At 33.4% G+C, this 6,000-nt stretch overlaps 2 protein-coding genes across 2 annotated transcripts in view; one reads left to right on the forward strand and one right to left on the reverse strand.

Moving 5' to 3' along the window:
- The window catches only part of LOC129801718 (rhodanese domain-containing protein CG4456), an 887,636-nt gene that overhangs the window by 497,830 nt on the left and 383,806 nt on the right, over positions 1-6,000 (reverse strand). The window lies entirely within an intron of this gene.
- LOC129801711 (uncharacterized) overlaps positions 1-6,000 on the forward strand; it is a 29,373-nt gene that overhangs the window by 11,748 nt on the left and 11,625 nt on the right. The gene's annotated exons all lie outside the window — the stretch shown is intronic.

The following is a 6,000-nucleotide window of genomic DNA, read 5'->3' on the forward strand; positions in this document are numbered from 1 at the left end:
TTTTACATTTATTTAATTAAAATTTACTTAGAAGGAAAGTGCAAAATTTCAAAAAATCAGCTCTTTAGTTTTTTAACACTTAAAAGTTCGACAGAAAAATTTCTCTCTAGATTTTTTAATATTTCATTTTTAAATGGAATTTATTTAACTTTATTTTATTAGAAAAATAAAGCCAAATACACTCACTTCACATATATAATATATTATATATAATCGAATTTATTATTACCCTTGTTGCGGGTGACTTTGCACTCTGCTGTTCGTGAGACTTTAAATAATTCTAGCACTTATTGATAGTCTTCGCCGATCCGATCTACCATGTCAAAGTATATAGGGATATGTTGAGTACCAAGTAAGGTACAATGATCCTCAAAAGGATTCTTGTAGTTTCAGTAATAGTCAATGAAATGCTCGTATAGGTATTTTGTCAAAAAACGACTCCGCGAAAAAGTTATGTGAAGATGCAATTCCAAAATCTATTTCAGAAAAGTTAATTGCCCAAATATATTTCTAAATTTATCTAGCTAGAATAATCCACTTCGATTTTGTTCATTATTTTTATAAAAATACTTTTTTTTTTACTATTTTCTTCCTAAGAACGCATGATTTATGTTAAAAAATTGCATATAATGGTCTTTATAAAGCTTTATTATAGAAGTATTCGGCTAAAAATTATGCAATTTTTGGTAATTTAAGTTAAAATGACCGAGATCTACAAGATGGTGTGATCGCCATCTTGGTTTGACGTTTCTGTCCGCCATTTTGGATATCTGTCAAAACAAAAATCTCATCCGATTGAGCTGAAATTTTAGTATGTTCTAGCTGATGTCAAAACCTTTTCAGAACGTATATAAAATCCGACCTAGGTCAAGCGATTGTCTGGATACTGGGGCTCCAAGTTCAAAATATGAATACAGAACTAGAGAGAGCTTCTTTTATCGAAAAGCTCTCAAAAAAAGTAAATAGAAATAAATTTTCTAATTTCATGTGTAATTATTTCTCACAAAATCACAATTTTCAATAAATTGCAAATTTGAGTAGGGGGAGGCTTTGAACTTTTGCACACAAAAATGATGCTCAAGTTCAGTGATTTTTTCTGACTACCATGCAAACCGTATGAATTCTCCAACTATGCCAAAAAATGTCTTACTTATAAGGTTCATAATCCCACCCCACAAAATCCCAGGAAATCCTTAGATTTTCCTCCAGAGGAAAATGAAAATTTAATGACGATTTGTCCGATAGATGAATCAAGTTTCTATTTTCGCACACGATTCACGCCATCATTGAACACCCCATTTTCACCGTAAATTTTGCAGCGGACACTTAAAAGTTGCACATCATTGTTTAAAGGGAACTCTAATCTACTTGATTAAATCATTTTTATAAGGAATAAAACATTTTAATATCACTTTTTTGGAACTTTTCTGAGAGATGTTTTATTGACACTAAAAACCATTTTTTAGCTTGATTCTACGAGAATTTCACCCCGGAAACGGTTAAATCTGATGAATACTTTCTTTAAATGTCCAAATATCACCAAATTTACACGAATCAATAAGTTTTTAAAGCTAAAAATTGACTAAAACTCTGCAAGCGAGAAGACCACACAAGATTCCACCATTCCTCCACGGAGCCGGATATGCACAAAAACGTTTGAATGCGCATCATTGAAGATTTCTGTGTTCCTGGCAGCTACCGGAATCGGGATTTAGCACAGATATTGAGCTTCAGCAGGTGAACAGGCTAAAATTTTCACAAAACAGCTTCTCACGGACAATTTTTTTTGTTTGACTTGAAAAACAACACAAAAGTGAGGTTATGTCAAAGATTGTCAAAAACCAGTTGTAAACTGTATGAGCTTATTGCAGATGCGATTCTTTCATTGCACATTCAGTTTGTGCAAGCTTGAAAAATATTTTTATATCAAAGAAATGCAAAATTGCTTAATAATTACTCAACTGCAGCCTATTTGAGTCAAATTACTTCTTGTTTATCAACTTTACGATTTTTAAGTTTTACTTTTTAGTGGTGGATCAAATCGGTAGATTACAATAGATGTGAATATGAGGGATCGCATCTAAAATGAAGTTTCATGGAAAATGTGAGAGAAGCCATGTCTTCTATGTGCGATCGATGAATCTGAGTCAAGTTTGTGAATTTTGTTCCACCCACAAAAAGTGCCTCTTCAGCCTAAAAGATTTTTGCCTAAATATGATCCCTAATAACCCTTCTACCCTCTGTGATAGTAGTTTTTCAGAAAAGTGATATTAATTGTGCACAATCGTATGAAATATTACACAGCAAAATTACAGTTTTGGACCTGTTTTTATTTTTTGCTTCCTGAAACTAGGAAAAAAGGATTAGATTAGACTCTCAATTTTTTCAGGAAAGATGGGATTTTTGGCTAGCTATTATAATATATAGCCATATGTGAGATTCATAAAGGAATATGGGAGAAATATGAAGTGTCTGAAGGTAGCGTATGTGCGAACGATCAAAGCCTCCCCCTTAGTGGTTAAATTTTATTTATACTTATAAATTATATTTGCAGGGGGGATGAAAAAGATAATAGAAAATATTAAAATTGGGCATTATTCATAAGAAAAGATTTTTTTAAACACTCTATCATTATTTATTGTTTCTTTTTTGATATACTGATTCTAAAAGACCACAGGAATATTATTATAAAATTCTAAAAGGATATTAAAATGTTCTACTATAATTTTTGTGATAAAAATATAAGAGTCCTTCAAACAAATTATACGTTTCCTGCAAAATTGAAAGTCTTTTGTAACAAAGCTCGTGGATTTTAAACTTTTCTTTGTATTTGTGCATCTTTATAATTCTTTATTTTCACTAATCTTCCCTAGACAATATTCTTTCACTTTCACTAATCTTCTCTTAGATTTCTTTAAATTTTCTGAAGAGGAAAATGAACAAGTTGACATACCAAACTATTTTATACTCCTTTTTTTAATTGAGTTAGAATCTTCTCTTGCAAAGAAATGAGGATATTCTTGCTCACTCCTTGAGTTCGAGCAATAAAATTCAAGAGCGGCATTTTTTTTTTTTTGAATAAACAACCGAACATCCATGAAAAATTAATCTACCAATAAAGTAGAAAAGAGATTTTAAATTAAAATAACAGCGATACAAAGCTTTCAAACGTCAGATATAAAGAAAATATTCTACAGTCGGAAATCTTCCTTTTGAGAGACTAAAGGGAAGGGAAAATTTTGATAATTGGGAAATTGGTGCACGATCATGGCTTGTGATAAAAACTCTGTGGAAATGGACTCCATCAGAACCAGCTGAAAATAATGCAACAGATAAAGCCAATGATTTGAAGGCTTTGAGTGAATTAACGCTGCTTCTTGATCCCTCAATTTACTCCTACATTTCAAAAAAGGACACCACTAAGCAAGCAAGGGATTCCTTGCAGTCATCTTTCAAAGACAGTGGAACATGTCGCAAAGTTGCGACCCTTCAACAATTTGTTTCACTAAAATATGAAGATTGTGCTTCTATGGAAGAGTATGTGACTAAAATGAATCAATTGTACGGGAAAGTGCAAGTGGCGGGTTTTAACATTGATGAAGAAGTAGCGGGATCGTTAATGCTCGCTGGTTTGCCAAGTGAATACAAGCCGATGATTCTGGGTATTGAAAACTCAGCAAAAACGATCACAGTGGACTTTGTGAAAACTCTCCTATTGCAAGAAGTGATAGTGGATAAAAGTGAAAATTCAGATGGGGCACTTGTGGCGAAAATACGAAAGAAAAAAGGCTGCAGCAGAATTGTAAGTATTTTGGTAAAATGGTAAGTAAAAAATTCAAAAATGGTAAGTAAAAAGTGTAAATTTGGTAAGTAAAAAATCAAAATTTGTAAGTAAAAACTCAAAATTGGTAAGTAAAACTTCAAAATTGGTAAGTAAAACATCAAAATTGGTAAGTAAAATATAAAAATTGGTAAGTAAAAAATCAAAATTTATAAGTAGAACATCAAAATTCAAAATCGGTAAGTAAAAAAAAGAAATTGGTAAGTAAAAATTCAAAATTGGTAAGTAAAATATTAAAAACGGTAAGTAAAAAAATCTAAAATGGTAAGTAAAAAAATCACAAATGGTAAGTAAAAAAATCTAAAATGGTAAGCAAAAAAATCTGAAATGGTAAGTAAAAAAATCTAAAATGATAAGTAGAAAACTCTAAAATGGTAAGTAAAAAAAAACAGGAATGGTAAGTAGAAAATATAAAAAGGTAAGTAAATGAATCACAATGATAAGTAAAAAAAATCTAAAATGGTAAGTAAAAAAAATTTAAAATGGTAAGTAGAAAATATAAAAAGGTAAGTAAATGAATCACAATGATAAGTAAAAAAATCTAAAATGGTAAATAAAAAATAATTTAAAATGGTAAGTGAAACAATATAAAATGGTAAGTAGAAAAATCTAAAATGGTAAGTAGAAAAATTTAAAATGGTAAGTAGAAAAATCTAAAATGGTAAGTAGAAAAATCTAAAATGGTAAGTAAAAAAAATCAAGAATGGTAATTAAATGTATCAAAATGATAAGGAAAAAAATCTAAAATGGTAAGCGAAAAAATCAAAAATGGCAAGTAAAGAAATTAAATTTGTTTTTGAAATTAAATTTGTGTTTAAAGGGCCCCTTGGATGAGTCCGCACTTTTTGAAAGCCATCCGTGACCCTGATAGAGCTTATAGGGAATGGAAAAGGTCTAGTCAGCCTTCTCATTGGTCCTCCTTTAAGATCTTACGTAATAAGATGAGAACTTTAATACGGGATGCGAAGTCTGGATACTACCATCAACAACTGAATTCGTCGCTTGAACCTGCCGTCTTATGGCGCAATTTGGGCAGACTGGGACTAAAAAAGGCCTCAAATTCATCTGAGGCTGATCCGAACGAGCTTAACTCGTTTTTTTGCTCCATGGGGCCTCACCGGAATTGTCCTTACCCTACTCTTTCAGAGATTGTAGTTCCGAAATTTAATTTTCAGTGTGTTACCTCACAAGCTGTTTTTTCAGCTGTGTTGCGGGTTAAATCTTCGGCGGTTGGAATTGATGGAATATCCCTAGATTTTATCCGTATTCTTTTACCTGTTATACTCCCGTGTATCACAGACCTTTTTAATTTTGCAATCACCTCTTCTTCTTTCCCACTTGCTTGGAAGAGAGCTGTTGTTGTTCCTATCCCGAAAGTGGCTACTCCCGCGTCTGCCTCGGATTTCAGACCAATTAGTATCTTGCCCGCCCTCTCAAAGCCTCTTGAGATCATTCTTCTGGATCAGATGTCTGCACATTTGGAACGCTATAATCTCTTATGTGAATTTCAGTCTGGATTTCGCAAGAATCACAGCACTGTTTCGGCTCTCCTTAAAGTTAATCATGACATTGCATTGTCTTTCGATAGAGCCATGTTCAGCATTCTGGTCCTCCTTGACTTCTCTAAGGCTTTTGACAGCATCCCTCACAATCTACTTTGTAATAAACTTGAGATACTTTTTGGCTTTTCTACGGTGTCCGTCCGTCTCATTTCATCTTACCTTGCTTCCAGATCCCAGGTGGTGAGGTCCGGCGAATCAACCTCGTCTCCCCTCGATCTCACTCACGGAGTTCCTCAGGGTACTATTTTAGGGCCCATTCTGTTTTCCCTTTTTATAAATGATCTCCCGCAAGTTCTCAGGTTCTGCGGATATCACTTGTATGCCGATGATCTACAGGTTTATTGCTCTGGGGATACGTCTCATTCATCATACGCTTTTGGAGCGGTGAATGATGATCTGGAGAGAATCATTCTCTGGGCCTACAACAATGGCCTTGTGCTTAATGCCAAAAAGTCTCATGCATTGGTCATTCACTCTAGAGGTAGGAATCCTTCGCCGCATCCACTTTATCTTTCGGATGAAGTGATCCCGCTCTCCTCCAAAGTGAAGAATCTTGGTGTCATCTTCAATGACACTCTTACCTGGTCGGATCACATT

The sequence above is a fragment of the Phlebotomus papatasi genome, chromosome 2, assembly GCF_024763615.1.
Source record: "Phlebotomus papatasi isolate M1 chromosome 2, Ppap_2.1, whole genome shotgun sequence".
Lineage (NCBI taxonomy): Eukaryota > Metazoa > Arthropoda > Insecta > Diptera > Psychodidae > Phlebotomus > Phlebotomus papatasi.